Source organism: Pristiophorus japonicus, chromosome 22 (genome assembly GCF_044704955.1).
Source record: "Pristiophorus japonicus isolate sPriJap1 chromosome 22, sPriJap1.hap1, whole genome shotgun sequence".
Classification (NCBI taxonomy): Eukaryota; Metazoa; Chordata; class Chondrichthyes; family Pristiophoridae; genus Pristiophorus; species Pristiophorus japonicus.
This window is the reverse complement of record NC_091998.1, coordinates 28,418,843-28,437,329: the sequence shown is the minus strand read 5'-3', so window position 1 is coordinate 28,437,329 and position 18,487 is coordinate 28,418,843. Positions and strand designations below refer to the sequence as shown.

At 45.8% G+C, this 18,487-nt stretch overlaps 1 protein-coding gene and 1 long non-coding RNA gene across 5 annotated transcripts in view; one reads left to right on the top strand and one right to left on the bottom strand.

The window, feature by feature from the left end:
• The window catches only part of LOC139234931 (uncharacterized), a 91,256-nt gene extending 85,823 nt beyond the window's left edge, over window positions 1-5,433 (bottom strand). The window contains exons 1-2 of the long non-coding RNA XR_011588367.1: window positions 5,373-5,433; window positions 4,627-4,961 (exon numbers count right to left, since the gene is read on the bottom strand). This is a non-coding gene — a long non-coding RNA (uncharacterized lncRNA). The remainder of the gene's footprint in view (window positions 1-4,626; window positions 4,962-5,372) is intronic.
• Window positions 5,316-18,487, top strand: part of bmpr1aa (bone morphogenetic protein receptor, type IAa) — a 249,730-nt gene continuing 236,558 nt past the window's right edge. For 3 of the 4 annotated variants that reach the window (XM_070865840.1, XM_070865836.1, XM_070865838.1), the window contains exon 1: window positions 5,649-5,844. The gene's annotated coding sequence lies outside the window, so the exon portion shown is untranslated. Of the gene's footprint in view, window positions 5,430-5,648; window positions 5,845-18,487 lie in introns of those variants that run through there. The other variant, XM_070865839.1, reaches the window with a different exon arrangement.

Sequence of the window (18,487 nt, the reverse complement as noted above, 5' to 3'; positions counted from 1 at the left end):
AGGAAATGTATTAGCATGGATCGAGAATTGGCTGGCTAACAGAAAGCAGAGTCGGGATAAATGGGTCCTTTTCGGGTTGGAAATCGGTGGTTTGTGGTGTGCCACAGGGATTGGTGCTGGGACCACAACTGTTTACAATATACATAGATGACCTGGAAGAGGGGACAGAGTGTAGTGTAACAAAATTTGCAGATGACACAAAGATTAGTGGGAAAGCGGGTTGTGTAGAGGACACAGAGAGGCTGCAAAGAGATTTAGATAGGTTAAGCGAATGGGCTAAGGTTTGTCATATGGAATACAATGTCGGAAAGTGTGAGGTCATACACCTTGGAGAAAAAAAAACAGTAAAAGGGAAAATTATTTGAATGGGGAGAAATTAAAACATGCTGCGGTGCAGAGGGACCTGGGGGTCCTTGTGCATGAAACTCTTTTGGACTTTACCTGAAAAAAAAAACATAAACATTAAACCGTGCCACCCGCCCTGGATGACACAGCAGACATTTACAAGGCCCTTTTTTTCTTTTTTTGTGTTTTTCTTTTTTTTTGTTTTTTTTGGGGCGCTAAAATCAAATTTTTTCCAGTGCCCCCTATAAAAGGGGAGGGGGACACTAAAAGCACCGGCAATTAAAATAAATTAAACTTTAAAACGTAAAATTAAATTAAAATTTGGTTGCCGGGCGTGATGATGCACTCCAGTCCCTCCGGTGCCCACCTCTCGCGGAAGGCCGCGAGCGTACCGCGTGCTCCATCTCCAAGGACACCCTGGACCGGATGTAAGAGCGGAAGAGAGGCAGGCAGTCAGGTTGAACGACCCCCTCGACCGCCCGCTGCCTGGACCGGCTGATGGCACCCTTGGCCGTGCCCAGGAGCAGTCCTACGAGGAGGCCCTCGGACCTACCCGCTCCCCTCCGCACAGGGTGCCCAAAGATCAGGAGAGTGGGACTGAAGTGCAGCCAGAATTTCAGGAGCAGCCCCTTTAGATAATGAAACAGGGGCTGCAACCTCGTGCACTCAGTAAAAACATGGAACACGGACTCCTCCAGACCGCAGAAATTGCAGGCGGCCTGGGAGTCCGTGAACCGGCTTAAAAATTTGTTGCACGGCACTGCTCCGTGCACCACCCTCCAGGCCAAGTCCCCAATGAATAGTGGGAGGACTCCTGCATAGAGTACCCTCCATCGGGGACCCCCGCCTCCTCCGGACGGCAAGATGGTACACCACGGCGTGTCCGGACGGCCGGCGAGGATGGCAAAGTTGAGAGTGTGCAGGAGCAGCCCGTACAGGAAACCTCTCCGCGCGGAACTGAAAGGCACGGAGGGGATTTCCCCGAGGCGGCTCAAGTTGTGAGGCGCCGGCCCCCGAGGGAGGTTCCGGGATTTGGCGCCAATGAGGAATTCCGTCCGGACGGGGGTCAGTTCGGACGGGATCTCCCCACGTGCTTGAGCCTCCTCGATGCACCTAACAGAGTCAGGGCCCAAAGCTGTTTTTAGCGACTCGATGGCTTCGGCCGCGTGGCGGACGTCGGCTGAATTTAGGCGCCGCGCCAGCGTGCCTGGCGCCATCCAGCCCGCTCCTCCGCCATCGAGCAGGTCCCTGACCCTGGTCACCTCACCAGCCACAGCCGTCTCTTCCGACCGCCACATAAAACCTCGGTCGTGGAGGTACGGATTCCCGAGCAGCGGCTCCTGCAGGACAGCCGCCACTCCAGCCGGCGGAGAGCTGCGCTTGGTGGAGACTTTGTTCCAGACCCTGATGAGGTCCCTGTAAAAGACAGGCAGCTCCCGGAGGGCAATCCTGACACTCCCCAAGTTCACAAACAGGAGCTGCGTGTCGTAGTTGAGGTCGCGCTGCTGGCGGATCCTTGTGCATGAAACTCTTTTAGAGTTTATCTGTAAAACAAAACATTAATCGGTGCCACCCGCCCTGGATGACACACCAGACATTTACAAGGCCCTCTTTTTTTTTCCTTTTTTTGGTTTTTTTTTTGGGCACTAAAATCAAATTTTCCTTTTTCCAGTGCCCCCTATAAAAGGGGAGGGGGACACTAAAAGCACCAGCAATTAAAACAAATTAAACTTTAAAACGTAAAATCAAATTAAAATTTGGTTGCCGGGCGTGATGATGCACTCCAGTCCCTCCGGTGCCCACCTCTCGCGGAAGGCCGCGAGCGTACCGGTGGACACCGCGTGCTCCATCTCCAAGGACACCCTGGACCGGATGTAAGAGCGGAAGAGAGGCAGGCAGTCAGGTTGAACGACCCCCTCGACCGCCCGCTGTCTGGACCGGCTGATGGCACCCTTGGCCGTGCCCAGGAGCAGTCCTACGAGGAGGCCCTCGGACCTACCCGCTCCCCTCCGCACAGGGTGCCCAAAGATCAGGAGAGTGGGACTGAAGTGCAGCCAGAATTTCAGGAGCAGCCCCTTCAAATAATGGAACAGGGGCTGCAACCTCGTGCACTCAATAAAAACATGGAACACGGACTCCTCCAGACTGCAGAAATTGCAGGCGGCCTGGGAGTCCGTGAACCGACTTAAAAATTTGTTGCACGGCACTGCTCCGTGCACCACCCTCCAGGCCAAGTCCCTGATGAATAGTGGCAGGACCCCTGCGTAGAGTGCCCTCCATCGGGGACCCCCGCCTCCTCCGGACGGCAAGATGGTACGTCATGGCGTGTCCGGACGGCAGGCGAGGATGGCAAAGTTGAGAGTGTGCAGGAGCAGCCCGTACAAGAAACCCCTCCGCGCGGAACTGAAAGGCACGGAGGGGATTTCCCCGAGGCGGTCCTTGTGCATGAAACTCTTTTTGAGTTTATCTGTGAACAAAAAAAAAACATTAAACCGTGCCACCTGCCCTGGATGACACAGCAGACATTTACAAGGCCCCTTTTTTTTGTGTTTTTCTTTTTTTTTTTGGGGCACTAAAATCACAATTTTTCCCCAGTGCCCCCTATAAAAGGGAAGGGGGACACTAAAAGCACCGGCAATTAAAACAAATTAAACTTAAAAAAACGTAAAATCAAATTAAAATTTGGTTGCCGGGCGTGATGATGCACTCCAGTCCCTCCGGTGCCCACCTCTCGCGGAAGGCCGCGAGCGTACCGGTGGACACCGCGTGCTCCATCTCCAAGGACACCCTGGACCGGATGTAAGAGCGGAAGAGAGGCAGGCAGTCAGGTTGAACGACCCCCTCGACCGCCCGCTGCCTGGACCGGCTGATGGCACCCTTGGCCGTGCCCAGGAGCAGTCCTACGAGGAGGCCCTCGGACCTACCCGCTCCCCTCCGCACAGGGTGCCCAAAGATCAGGAGAGTGGGACTGAAGTGCAGCCAGAATTTCAGGAGCAGCCCCTTCATATAATGGAACAGAGGCTGCAACCTCGTGCATTCAATAAAAACATGGAACACGGACTCCTCCAGACCGCAGAAATTGCAGGCGGCCTGGGAGTCCGTGAACCGGCTTAAAAACCCAAAAAGTTAGTTTGCAGGTGCAGCAGGTAATCATGAAGGCGTATGGAATGTTGGCCTTCATTGCGAGAAGGATGGAGTACAAAAGCAGGGAGGTCCTGCTGCAACTGTATAGGGTATTGGTGGGGCCGCATCTGGAGTACTGCGTGCAGTTTTGTTCACCTTACTTAAGGAAGGATATACTAGCTTTGGAGGGGGTACAGAGACGATTTACTAGGCTGATTCCGGAGATGAGAGGGTTACCTTATGATGATAGATTGAGTAGACTGGGTCTTTACTCGTTGGAGTTCAGAAGGATGAGGGGTGATCTTATAGAAACATTTAAAATAATGAAAGGGATAGACAAGATAGAGGCAGAGAGGTTGTTTCCACTGGTCAGGTAAACTAGAACTAGGGGGCACAGCCTCAAAATACGGGGGAGCCAATTTAAAACCGAGTTGAGAAGGAATTTCTTCTCCCAGAGCGTTGTGAATCTGTGGAATTCTCTGCTCAAGGAAGCAGTTGAGGCTAGCTCATTGAATGTATTCAAATCACAGATAGATAGATTTTTAACCAATAAGGGAATTACGGGTGCTGAGTCCACGGTCAGATCAGCCATGATCTTGTTGAATGGCGGAGCAGGCTCGAGGGGCTAGATGGCCTACTCCTGTTCCTAATTCTTATGTTCTTATGTTCAGAGACATGGACTATGTACAGCAGGCACCTCAAAGCACTGGAAAAGTACCACCAATGCTGCCTCTGCAAGATCCTGCTAATCCATTGGAAGGATAGGCGCGCCGTAGTCAGTGTTCTCGCTCAGGCAAACATCCCCAGCATCGAAGCATTGACCACGTTCGATCAACTCCGACGGACAGGCCACATCATCCGATACTAGACTCCCAAAACAAGCGCTCTACTCAGAGCTCCGACACGGCAAGCGAGTCCCAGGTGGGCAGAGGAAACGCTTCAAGAACCTAACCCTTGAAAGCCTCCTTGAAAAAATGCAACATCCCCGCCGATATCTGGGAATTCCTGACCCAAGTGGAAGAGAAGCATCCGGAAAGGTGTCAAACACCTAGAGTCTCTTTGCCGGGAGCATACAGAAGCCAGGCGCAAACAGCGAAATGAACGCATAACAAACCAAGCACCCCACCCGCCCGGCTCTCCAAACACTGTCTGCCCCACCTGTGACAGAGGCTTGTAGGTCCTGCATTGGTCTCTTCAGTCACGTTAGAACTCATTAGTGTGGAAGCAATTCATCCTCGACTCCAAGGGACTGCCTAAGAAGAAAGAAAAGTCAGCAGGTTGTGGGTTCAAGTCCCTCTCCAGGGCTTGAGCACAAAAATCTAGTTTAACACTCCAGCGTAATGCTGAGGGAGTGCCGGACTGTTGTGGGTGCCGTCTTTTGGATGAGACGTTAAATCGAGACCCTGCCCGTTCTAAAAGATTCCATGGCACTATTTTGAAGAACAGCAGGGCAGTTCTCCCCGGTATCCTGGGGTCAATATTTATCTCTCAATCTACAAAAGAAGAAAAACAGATTATCACACTGCTGTTTGTGGGAGCTTGTTGTGCGCAAATTGGCTGCGGGCGTTTCTTACATTACAAACAGTGAATACACTGCAAAAAAAAGTGCTTCATTGGCTGCAAAGCACTTGGGGGGACGACGGTGGTGAAAGGCGCCATACAAATGCAAGTCTGACCCTTTTTCTCCGCTCTCTGCGAAGGGAGCGGCCAACCGCCGCACGTCACGTGCCCCGCGGGTGGCGGTTGGCGAGGCACGGTTTGAAAGCTCTGGCCCGCCACCGCCGCGCTGACACTGCAAGCGGAGCCCTGGGCCTGAGGAGAGGGGGTGGGGAAGCAAATAAACCCTCCCGCTTTCCCCCTCCCACACACCCAATCACAACTCGGCATCTCCAACCTCTTCTCACCCCGCCAAACGATCCATCGCCTCGACGGCTGTTTCCGGCATATTCTTTTTTTGGATGGTGGGTGTGTGGGGGGGGTAGCGTCACCCTGGCGCGCGCGTGTCCGAGGGTGGAGGAAAAAGGTGGGGGAGAAACGACGTCGCGTGGGTCCGGAGTGTGTGCGCGTGCGCAGTGATTGGCAGGTCGGCCCGGGCTGGGAGGGGGGGGGAGCGCGCGCGGCAATGATTGGCGGTCCGGAGCGAGCGCGCGCGTGCGCGGCTGTAAGGGGGAGCGAGCGAGCGAGAGAGAGAGAGAGAGAGACAGACACACACATACACGGAGAGAGACGGACGGAGATTTGTCGTTCGGATTGATTTCGGGATCGAGGTTTTTTAAAATAAATATTCGTACATATTTTATTTCAAAAGAGTACCGTTTGCCGTGAGAGAATCGGACTGCAGCCACCTTGGGGGGGGAAAGAAGGCGCGACGCTCGGGTGAGTGCTGATAGTTTTAATTTTTGAAGTGCGGTAGAGTTCTCGGACCGAAGTGAAGTGTGCCGCTTTGGACTTTAAAGAGAAGAAGCACTGTGATGGAGGGAGCGAGTGAGTGAAGGAGGAATGAGCGCCGCCTGGCTCCGGCCTGCAGGGAATGTGCGAAGCAGAGCAAGCAATGGGGTAGCTTGCAACATTGGCAATCTGCTCCTGCAATTTTTTTTCTCCCCAAACCGCCTTTAAAACAAAATAAAACACACACACACATTTTAAGATGCGAGAGGTTTAACGAGTTAAGCAATGCTTTTGTATGCCGAAGAATTATTGGCAAGAGTTTTCGAAGGTTTCGGTGCAACTTTGTTTTCTTTCGTTTGGGGGGGGGAATTAATTTTGTGTTTGAAATTCCTCCCCGAGTGATCCCAATAGAGCTAGTTTGGGACAGATGTGTTTTATAATTTAAATCCGTAACTTTCAATGCGCACTCAATGAGTGTTCTCTGTGAAACCCTTGTCCAATCTTGTTTTTCTGGTGTTCGAGTTATAGGACGTGAAGCAAAGATGTTGGGTGTTTGGTGTGATCTCAACGTTGGCAGTGTGTAATAGGATTCCTGATTGTTGTGAATGTTCTGGCCTGGATTTGTTAACAAACAATTTTTGGCTCTTTGTTTTTGACTCTGGAGGTTTAAGAGTCCAGATCAAATTTGCAAATTGGAAGTTGCCCATTAAAGGATCAAAATGTTTGGGTAGGGAAATATTTAGATGTGATAACGGAGCTTGGGTCAAAACGTGCCACTTTGTACCTGTGTTGTGACAAAAGGCACGTTATGGATGTTTCCACCTCCAGGTATAAAAGGCCACTGGTGCCATTGTAGTAGCTGAAATGTTTGGCACAGTTAGGTGAGAGTTTCTTGATTAGTATTTGCACTTGTGTTTCCTTGGAGAGCAAGTTGCGCCAGACTTGACCAGATTGTCTGTTGAGAGAAGGAAAATTGGCAGGTGGCACTGTAGTGGCTGCTGCCGGGTTGACCACAAGGAAGTATAGTTTGTGATGAATATAGCTAAACTACTATCCTGGATGTTGACAGCATGGTAAAGGTGTGTGTGGTTAGAAAATTCGGTGGTGGTAGAGAGGTGGTGTAATTCACCAGAGCTCTCTGCAGTGTTGTAGAGCAGTGGGTCAAAGGGGTTTAGGTATGAAATGGAGTCCATGTGGATTTCTGCCTCAAGAAAATAAACATTAGGAAGACTTTTGCACTACTTGTGATCAGAAATTGTTCTGAGAACAGATGTGCCCTTTTACTTGGAGAGTGACAGATTGCTTGGGAAGAAAATATGTCTGAAAAATACAAATCAGTCTGTCAAACTTAGATTTCTGCCTGTATGAGTAATTGTTTCAATTTGTGTCATTTTTTGTAATTGCCTTGTATGGTTTGAAGGAGAAATGTTGTTAAATGTAGATACCGCATCACAGTGGTGTGTCACAGGGGATATTATGCCAGTGTGGGGGATCCCCGAGTGGATCTTGTGACTTCAGAACTGTCGTCCGAATGAACACTGTCCACAAACACTGGGTCAATGTCTTGTTTATTTGTATGGGTTATCTTTTCAAACTGTTTTAGAATGAAGTTTGATGCCTCGTCTTAGATGTTTTTGTGTATATTCAATGCAGTTCTTTGTCAACATTTTTGGGAAGTGTAAATATCTTGACAACATTTAACTGATTTGCTGTTGGTGTATTGAGGAGGAAAGAATAACACTTGATTGAGAAATGTACTAAGTTTCCTCTCAAGAGAAAAGAACAGCTTTGTGGCAAATAGCCTAAGTTAAACACAACAATATGTACTATTAAAACACAAGATATTTTTTATTCCATCATTTCAGCCAAATATCATACCCCTACTTTAATGTTTCTGTTCAGTTGGATTAGTAAATGTTACCTAAACTGACTGTTCTAATGAGAAACCAACTTGAAGTCAGCTGGGTTCATTGATTGTTGTGTTGAGTGAAAAATATTGGTTCAAATATTTGTGTATGAGGTCACAGCATATAAACAAATAAAGAAGGCTGTATTGTAATAAGTGAGCACAAGTCGTCTACACTTTAAGATCCTTTTTGAATACAATGATTTTGAACACCTGTTTATGGTGTTTTTTTCCTTGTTTGAACTATCCTTTAGGCCAGATATTTGTAAATAAAAGATTCATACCTCTAGAATCCTCACCTGGTCTATTGTGAGAATATCTGATGTTCAGAAAAATGCTGTTCAATAATGTAGCACCAAGTATCCTAGCTTTAAGTTTTACACATTTAAACAAAATCATGAATGAGGACCCCTTTTAAAAAGCTGGTTAAAATGAATTAACATCTTTCTTTGTGTTCTGATTATTTCTATTGATTTTTGAATATTTTAGTTTAATCAAAGAGTGCTGATTATATTGTCAGGGTACTGGCTGAGTGAGTGAAGGAGATGAATTAATAACAGTAGAGATATGTTCACTAAACTGGAGTCCTTCAGTGTCAGCTGTGGTTACACCACCATCACATTGTCAAACTTCATACCTCCCCAAGCCATCTGACCATGCCACCGATGCTCATGCTTTAAATAAAAATCTATACTTTTTAAAAAGGATGAAACAAAACAGAAATGTTAGTTAATTGAAACAGACATGGTCTTAAATTATTCTAGCCCTGTATCAAAAATGGAAAGGAAAATAACTTGAGAAGGGGAAGCACCTCAAGATCTGCTAGCATTCTGATTGATCCATGCCAGAATAGAGTTATCTTCGTGTCATCTGCTTGCTAGTGCCGCAGAAATTTGTCCTGCAGCAGTCCTTGCTGCTTTGACCTGTCAATGCTTCACCTGGTTTTATCCCTATTATGACTGTTCATCACTAGGGTTCTGGCACTTGATTAAAGCCAGCTCGAGTACTTTGTTTTTTTTGCAATGGAATGGAAGCTAATTTTTCAAATATAGGTTCCACTTCTGAAATAGATGATGGGACCTGGAAGGGACAGAAAATAATGTTTAAAACAAATCAAAGGTATTAAACTAGTTAGAATAGGGTACATTCAAAAATAGTTTAAAAGCAGTTGAGCAAATGGAAAGACTGGATGAACAGAAGTGGGCTAGGAGAAGGGAAGGAAGTGGCAAAGGCAGCTGATTGAATGGTCTAAATCTTTGTGACCAAGATGTCCAGGAGCTTCTTGCACTTTTGTTGATGAGGGGAGAGGGGTTTAAAAAGACACTTTCCAGTAGAGACAAGAAGCCGGGGATTATCTTTACATTCCAGGATGATCCTGGTATAGTGAGCTGTTTTGGCAGATGAGTGCAGAATCCGATACTGCTTTCTGTGGTCCAGCCAGAACTGGCGGTAAATGGCTAAACCAGTTGTGCCCCATATCTGTTCAAGTCTGCGTCCTTTGGACTTATGGGAGTGAAGATGAGGGCTGTACCTGAGGGAATGGCCAGGGTGAGAGAGTAATGGTTTTAATGGGGACTGGAGCATCAGGACTGGAGGTGAGGTGTGGTTGAGCGGATTGGTAGCTGCAGAAATGTGGTGAATGGAGAGTCTGAAAGGTTGGACAGTCGGGATTTTGAAAGTGCAGTTGTAACTGAATTGGGAGAGAGTTTTTTTTCCTGGGCGGTCACAGAAGGAAGTAGGGTTGGGAAAGGGGATGTGGGTGGAGAGCAATACAAGAAAGTGATCAGAGATGGCCTTGTCTGTGATTGACACCGTGGGAGTAGCAAGAGATGTCAAATTCAAGGGGGTGGCTGTGAATATGGATTGGGGTGTTTACATGGAGGGAGGATAGGAGGGCAGTAAGCTCCGAGAAGAGACAGCATGATGAATTGAAATGGCGGTTGAAATCACCGAGGATGAGTAGTCGCTCGGTGCAGAAGCTGAGGGAGAAAAGAATTGGAGACGTTTTGGTGAGAATCTTTATGGTACTTGGGTGGGTGATAGAGAATGAGGATTTTAAATGAGATGAGAGGGGTAGAAAAAGGTGAGATGCTCAAATGACAAAGTGCTGGAGGAGTAGGAGGACCAACCAAGGTGTGATTTGGAGATGAGAGCCATATCGCCACCGCGGTGGTCTGGGCGGGGCAAGTGGTGGAAGCCAGACGGGGAGGCTTCATTTAGGGGGGGAGGTGTCATCATCCACTCAGCCAGGTTTCTGTCAAGACCATGATGTAGATGCAATCATCCACAATAAGCTCATGGATAGCAAGGGACTTGTTCACAAGTGAATGAACATTCTGGAGGGAGATGAGGAAAGGGATGGAGATAGCTGACCCACTGGCAGAGCCCACTGGGTCAACACTAGTGGGGAGGAGATTGGCAAGATTAGCCCCCAGTGGGCGCGCTGTGTCTGTGGATTTTAGCAAAGCTTTTGGTAAGGTCCCACATGGCAGACTGGTCACGAAAGTAATAGCCCATGGGATCCAGGGCAAAGTGGCACGTTGGATCCAAAATTGGCTCGGAGACAGGAGCAAAGGATAATGGTTGATGGGTGTTTTTGTGACTGGAAGGCTGTATCCAGTGGGGTTCTGCAGGGCTCAGTGCTGGGTCCCTTGCTTTTTGTGCTATATATCAATGACTTGAACTTAAATGTTGGGGGTATGATTAAGAAGTTTGCAGATGACACTAAAATAGGTTGTGTGGTTGATAATGAAAAAAGCTGCAGACTGCAGGAAGATATCAGTGTACTGGTCAGGTGGGCAGAACAGTGGCAAATTAAATTCAACCCGGAGAAGTGTGCGGTAATGCATTTGGGGAGGTCTAACAAGGCAAGGGAATACATATTAAATGGTACGACACTGAAAAGTGTAGAGGAACAAAGGGACCTTGGAGTGCAGTCCACAGACCCCTGAAGGTAGCAGGCCAGGTAGATAAGGTGGTTAAGAAGGCATATGGAAAACTTGCCTTTATTAGTCGAGGCATTGAATACAAGAGCAAGGAGGTTATGCTTGAACTGTATAAAACACTGGTTAGGCCGCAGCTGGAGTACTTTGTGCAGTTCTGGTCACCACATTACAGGAAATATGTGATTGCACTGGAAAGGGTGCAGAGGAGATTTACAAGAATGTTGCCTGGACTGGAGAATTTTGGCTATGAGGAAAGATTGGAGATGCTGGATCTGTTTTCTTTGGAACAGGGGAGACCTGATTGAGGTGTATAAAATTATGAGGGGCCTGGATAGAGTGGATAGGAAGGACCTGTTTCCCTTGGCAGAGGGGTCAACAATCAGGGGGCATAGATTTAAACTAATAGGGGGGGGGGGGGGGTTAGAGGAGTTATGAAGGGAAATTTCTTCCCTCAGAGGGTGGTGGAGTCTGGAACTCACTGCCTAAAAGGGTGGTAGAGGCAGAAACACTCTCCACATTTAAAAGATACTTGGATGTGCACTTAAAGTGCCATAACCGACAGGGCTACGGACTAAGAGCTGGAAAGTGGGATTAGACTGGATACCTCTTGGTCGGCTGACGCAGACACGATGGGCTGAATGGCTTCCTTCTGTGCTATAAATTTCTATGAATGTTGGCGAGAGAGTAAGAGTTGGAGTTGCTGCTCGCAAGGAGGCAGTGACGAGTGCCTCGATGGGCGCTTTGGAGGATGCCAAGAGAGGCACGGAGGTCAGGCTTACCTAAGAGGGAGTCAAGCCTGGGACGACGGCAGGAAGGTCGAGGAATTCTGAAGGGTTGAGATAGGGATTTGGGAAGGCAGAGTATCTGAGAGGGGAGAAATGAAAGGAAACATGATGACAGGAGAGAGAGGTCTAGGAGGGGTAGAGAGAAAATAAGTTTTTAAAAAAGGGGGGGTGGAGAAAGTGGAAGGAAAAGTGTGCACACGAATGGACACACAAATCTCAAGTTACATAGGCTCGGTTATTAGGATACATATATCCTGGTAGTAACAGGGAATAGATAGGAGACAATAGGAAGGCATCCAGAGTTAAAGTCGGAGGCCCCATGGTGAGAGAAAGTTGGCGTAATTGGCATGGGTCATCAACGAACTGTTTAAGTTCGGAGATGGGTGTAGCTGGTGAGTGAAATCCAGAAGCTATTTAAAGGGTAGAATATCAGAGGATGGAGATATTTCTGTGGGAATGAAGATTTAGGAGGTGTGCAGATCCATGATGGCATAGATGGAAGTCACCAGAAGATCCTGAAGTGGTGGAGAAAAGTATTTCTGCTCAAAAGAGTGAAACGGTAGCCAGGAACCAGACTAGCTGAAGTTGAAAAACCAGTAGAACCAGTAGGCCAGTCACAGGCTCAGCAGGCAACAGCAGCAGCAGGGGAAGGGCTGTAAGCTGATCAAAGTTACTTTAAAATAAAAGCAGAAAATGCCGGAAATACACAGCAGGTCAGGCAGCATCTGTGGAGAGAGAAAGCCAATGCTTCAGGTCGATGACCTTTCCTTATTTCAGGTTTCTAGCATCCGCAGTGTCTTGATTTTGTATTAAAGTTACTTTTAAATTGTTTTGAAGTATTTTAGTTGCCTAAAGTAACAAAGCTTCGTCTGTCATAAGAGGCTTTGTTATTTTAATATCAACTCTAGTCAACTGAAACAGCCCAGTTGCTGTAATGATGTTTATTTCAGCTTCGAGAGTACGTGGAAATCTTGCAGGTAGTGATCATTAAAAATAGTTTTTACCAATTTACGCAGTTAAATTCCTTGATTTTTTTTTTTCTGGATGGTGAGTCGATTAAATAATTATGCAGATTTCTTCCAAATTTGAAAGTAAATCCTGAAATTAGCCCCGTTATCAACCAAAAATCAGGTCCAGAGATGTGTGTGAATTGCATTGGTGATTCAGCACACCCATTACTGCTGCACGTGCCTTGCTGACATCTTCGAAGTGATGCATGTGCATCTTTGGAGCCAGTGTCTGGCAGGGAAAGAAATGAAGGCTGTGCGATTTGATTTTTTTAAGTGGATCTGGTTCACCCTTGGGGACTGCAGAGAGGACTATTCTTTACTCTGCAGTAAATGTCAGATTTATTTCAGCTGGGTATGGAGCATGGGCGCAGCGCACTGATGGTGAACACACTGATAGTCCCCGAAAGATTATCGATGAAAGGCAACCTTAGGTCGTACACCAAGGCATTTTACTAAAAGTAAGATTCTGCTCTACATAATCTACAACAATTTTCACTATCCCACCATCATATGGCCAGGAGCCACAACAATAAACACAGGTTCTTCAATTTTACTTTCAACTGAAACACTATCTAGAGTTTAAGTAGAGTCTTAGGGTGAGCCCCATAAAAGTGGTGAACTGTGTAAATAATTCTGGGTTGTCATTTAGTATAACTGCATCTTATTTTTTAGCTTGATTTTTTTGAGTTCTAACTATGTTCAAAATAAAACCTTTTTTTTCAGATTTTCTCTGAATTTATTTGGATTTCTTAGTTTTTACTTTTTTAACCTCTGAACTTCTATTTTTGTTTACTAAAAATAAAACCTGGGAAAGAGCAGGCTTTTATATCAGCAAGAAAAAACTGATTTTAAAACTTAAAGTGGCTTACTTATAAGATGGAGAAAAGAAACTGGACTTTCTGTGGATGTTGGGATTAAGTACAGATGAAACTTTACGGAAAACTAGTCAACACCATTTAGGTGACAAATGCTCAGAATTCTGATTTAATTTGTTACCCTTTGTTACTCAATGTGAGTATAGATTTATTACTGAGGTCAGACAAAGCTCTTAAATTAGAATTAGATACCTATGTGGAAAGAACTCAGTAATGTCTCTCCCTCTCTATAAATTACTGTATGAATCTATTGATCTAATAATTCTCTCTCAGGCAAACATCCCCAGCATCGAGGCATTGACCATGCTCGATCAGCTGCAGTGGATGGGTCACATTGTCTGCATGTCCAGTGCTAGACTCCCGAAACAAGCATTCTATTCCGAGCTATGTCACGGCAGACAAGTCCCAGGTGGGCAGAGAAAAGACTTCAAGATCACCCTCAAAGTCTCCTTGGAAAAAATGTAACATTCCCACCAACTCTTGGGAATCCCTGGCCCAAGACCACTCAAAGTGGAAGAGAATCACCCGAGAAGGCGCCGAACACTTCGAGTCTCTTCGTCAGGAGCATGCGAAAGCCAAGTACAAACAGCGGAAGGAGCGTACGACAAACCAAACACCACACCCACCCGTTCCTTCAACCACCACCTGTCCCAATCTGTGACAGAAACATAGATTCCGCATTGTTCTCATCAGTCACCTTGGAACTCGTATATTAGTGTGGAAGCAAGTCATCCTCGACTCCGGGGGACTACCTATGAAGAAGAATAATAGTTGGCAGATTGGATTCCCTTGGCTGAACCAAAATAGGACTTGGCATGCTAACCATCCGATTTTGAAAAATAATATGGCGTAAGGGGCTCCAAAGAATGAGTCCAAGGAAGTGAATTCTATGTCCAGCTGTGACGACTTTTTCTGAAAGCACGCAAGAAGCACTGGAAAGAATTTCATAGAAGAACAACAAAGCTGATTCCAGCTTTTGCCTGATTTAAGCTATGGAAATTATCCTCTCTTCAGAGTTACAACTTAAGTTGTAAATTCAACAGACTGCATCACTCTGGCTTGTGCTTTTATGTGGAAAAATAGCAGTTCCTCATTACATTGGGACTGCAGCAATATCAGAACATTTGGGCAGAATAATAGTATAAGTGTTTCATATCCAGCTTACCATATCCAAGCCCTAAATGCTCTTCAGTAATTCAATAAGTGTAGATTTATTACTGAGGTCAGACAAAGCTCTTAAACTATAGAATTAAATACCTACCTGGAAATAATTCAGTAATGTCTCCCTCCTTAAAAAATTACTGTATGAATCTATTGAACTAATAGTTGGCAGATTGGATTCCTTTGATAACTCAGAATTAAGTTGTTTATGTATACCTATATAAAACATTAGTTCGGCCCCAGCTGGAGTGTTGTCCCCATTTCTGGGCACCACACTTTTGGAAGGACGAAAAACTTTGTAGAGTGTACAGAAGAGATTTACTAGAATCTTTCCAGGGTTGAGTGATTACAGTTACATGTATAGACTAGAGAAGCAGGGGTTGTTCCCCTTGGACCAGGGAAGACTAAGAGGAGATTTCATAGAGGTGTTTAAAATAATGAAGGATTTAGTTAGAATAAATAAAGAGAAACTGTTTCCAATGGCTGAAAAGTTGATATCGAGAGGGCACAGATTTCAGCTGATTGGCAAACTAACCAGAAGCGACATGAGGAAAAACCTTTTTACGCAACGAGTGGTCAGGATTTGGAATACACTGCCTGATAGGGTGGTGGATACAGATTTAATGCTAGCCTTCAAAAGGGAATTGGATAAATACTTGAAAGAGAAAAAATTGCAGGGATTATGGGGAAAGAGGTGGGTAGTGGGGACTCACTGGTTGCTCTGAGAAAGAACCGGTGCAGATTTAATGGGCTGCATGACCACCATCTGTGCTGCACTATTCTATGATTCTATGTAATTTAGGCTTCCCTCATGTCCAGTGTGCATCTTGGCTGCCACTCCAGCCACAAGCCCTAGTTGCCTCTTTTGGGCTTACTCTGGTCCACACAACTCTTTCCCTCACCTGACCATGACACCTTTCATCTCCCTCTTTGCTATCAAGTTTCCTTGAAGTCTGCTTCTGGCTATCATCACCCTTCAGTTCCCTTTCCTTTCTCTCCTGCCTCCACATCGGGCTCAAATCTTTCATGACCAAGCCCATGGCCTTCCTCAACGTTCTCCAATAGGCTCATCATGGCAACCATCACTGGCATTTGGAGCTACTGCAATAGTTCTATCCTTCACTTTCATTGACCATCTTTCCCAGTGCACTCCTCACCAACCTACTGCCCATCCTGATGCTCTCTTTCTTTCCCCCCCACCCCCCCCCCCCCCCCCCCCACTGCTCCAAACCATATCTGTTTCCTTTGTATTTCTTTTAAATGATTGCTTGCTTGCAAACAAAGCCCTTGCCATTATTACCTGCTCTTGGGTGATTGTATAGATATTTGCATCGTGGCACTGACCGAAATATGGCATACAGGCAGCAACTTTACTCCCACCCCGTGGAAGCCTCCCCGCCTGGTTGTGCTTATCACTACCTGCTCTGCGTCAATTGCTGTGGTGGCGGCAAGGCTCTCCTCTCCAATTCTCACTGTGGCCTCTCTGCCTACACCTCCAAGTCCCAAACCAACTTCCACACCAAAATGTCCTTATTTGTCTTTTCCTTTAGGCTGTGCACTGAACAACTCCTCATCCTCAATTTCAGTATTTACCTCGTTCTCCTAGCACCTGCTCCACTAAGCTCAGCACCTTCCTGTTCTTTCTCCATCTCACCTTCAGTATTAACTCCTTTACCCATACAAACTCTTGGCCACCCTTCCATTTCTCATGTCCTCTATGTATCCATGGGCTTGATCTCCACCATCTGTTTTCTCATCTCTCTTGGCACCCACATCCTCCAGCATTCTCACTACTTTTGCCATCTGTCTGTGGAGGAAAACCCTTCCTTAGGTTCCTTTGAACCTTATCTTAAGTTCCTCACCTTTTGGTCTCCAGTAATCATCTCAACTTTGTCGCAGTCAATTTGCTGAACCATTCCTTCACCTTTTTCTAGAATGCACTTTTTCCCAGCAAAATGATCACTGTCTCCCATCTTTGTAGAACAAAATTGAGCTCTGTTGTGGTGGTCAAATCATCTGGTAGATCTTTCTGGCCAGAAAGTGGCCATGAAGGGCTGCTTTTGGCAGTGAACCCATATCCCAGCATTTTAGTGAGTGCAGCATTACGCATGTATGTATTTTCTTATCCTTTTGGCTCATTTGTATTAACTACTGTGAGAAGAATGTTACTAGTGGATCAATCTTTGTGTAGAATTTGTTGCAGGATTGGTTTTCTATGCAGTAAGTATTGGAAAATATTTATTTCTCACAGTTTGCAGAACAGGAATATGCAATAAAATCTTAGTATGTTGCTTGTAGCTTTTTCAGAACTATTTTAAATAGTTAGAACTTTACTATATCCTTGGGCTCCAGGGAGAAAACTTCTTGGGATTCAGTAATTCCAGTGGGAAATAATGATTTCAAACAAAGTCCTGATGGGCAGATCTGGTTTACTGAAAGAAACCTCTACATCTTTCCTACTCGGGAATAGTGTGTATTCTTTGGAATGAGGGGAAATTCAATATCAGGAAGTTTATTTTCAAATGAGAAGCATTGGCCCTGTATTTGCGGTTGGTGGCATACCAGAACAATATGCCTCCGGACTGGGGGGAAAAATATCCAAATGTACCTGGTGTCTCGAGAGATTCGGACTCCAGGTTGAGTGGGAAGACGACCGTACAGGCCCGCGGATCTCAGGGGCGCATACGGTTTACAAATGTCCCTGGATATACACTGGTCAAAGAAGGCCTTATGCCTGTTTTTACCAGGCATGAGGATTTTGTGGGGATTTGCTGGACAGTAGTTGGGCAAATAGCCCAACTGCGCCAGCGATTTGCAGCGGATGCGAAGGATCTATCCATGCGGAACTTGACAGATTGCAAGGTCCGGGTTTCTGCACGGAGCATCCGGAGCTTGCGGGGCCAGTCTGAGAATTTACAACAGCGTCTGCGTATACCGCCATCGGCCCTGCACCATCCGGGCCATTGTTTTTTGTTGTCTTAAAATGTCGCTCTCGCTGGTTAATGTTATTTGTGCTGTTTTAATATTACAAATTGTTGCTAATAAAATGGATGTGTGTTTTTGATTTTGAAAGAATTCCTCGCTATTTTTGATGGCTGAGGTCTTGTTGAAGAAAGTGAAATGAGAAAAACCAAAATCATGATCTTTGAGAGGATTCTTATTATTAAGATATCATTTTATTGCGGCACATGAAATGATGATGAACCAGTAGATTGTGAGTGACATCCAAAATTAAAGAATGAGTTTACATTTGTACATTGCTTTTCACATGCTCAGAATATTCCAAAGCACTTCATTGCTGAATATTTACTTTTGAAGTGTAGTCATGTGTTATGTAGGCAAACACGGCAGCTAATTTGTGCATAGCAAAGTCCCACAGACAGTGGAGATAAATGACCAGTTAATCTGTTCTGGTAATGTTGGTTAACAGATTAATGTTGGCCAGGATACCGGGAGAACTCCCTGCTTCCGTTTGAATAGTGCCATGGGATCTTTCATGTCCACTTGAGTAGGCAGTTGGTGCCTGTGTAATCTTGTACAAGACACAGAATTTCCCAGAAATACATAAAAAGATTCAACACAGAAACAGGACATTCAGCCCAACCAGTCCATGTTGGCATTCATTCTCCATGCGAGCAAAGTGTCCGAATCACATTTACCTGTCCTGTTGCCATATTCCTTTATCCTCGTTTTCTTCTTCCATCTAGCCAATTGTTTCTGCATCAGCCATTAATCCTGAAAGTGAATTTTACTGGCTGTGTAAAGAGGTTTATCTTGCTTTCTGTTCTAAATTTTGTATTTATAAGCCTTGTTCTTGACCCCTCAAATACTGGAAACTGTCTGCTTCTACCTACCTTGTCCCACCCTTTCATTATTTTAAACATTTTATCATATCGCCGTGTAATCTGTGCTATTCCAATTTAAAAAAAAAACATTTCAACTCTTTTTA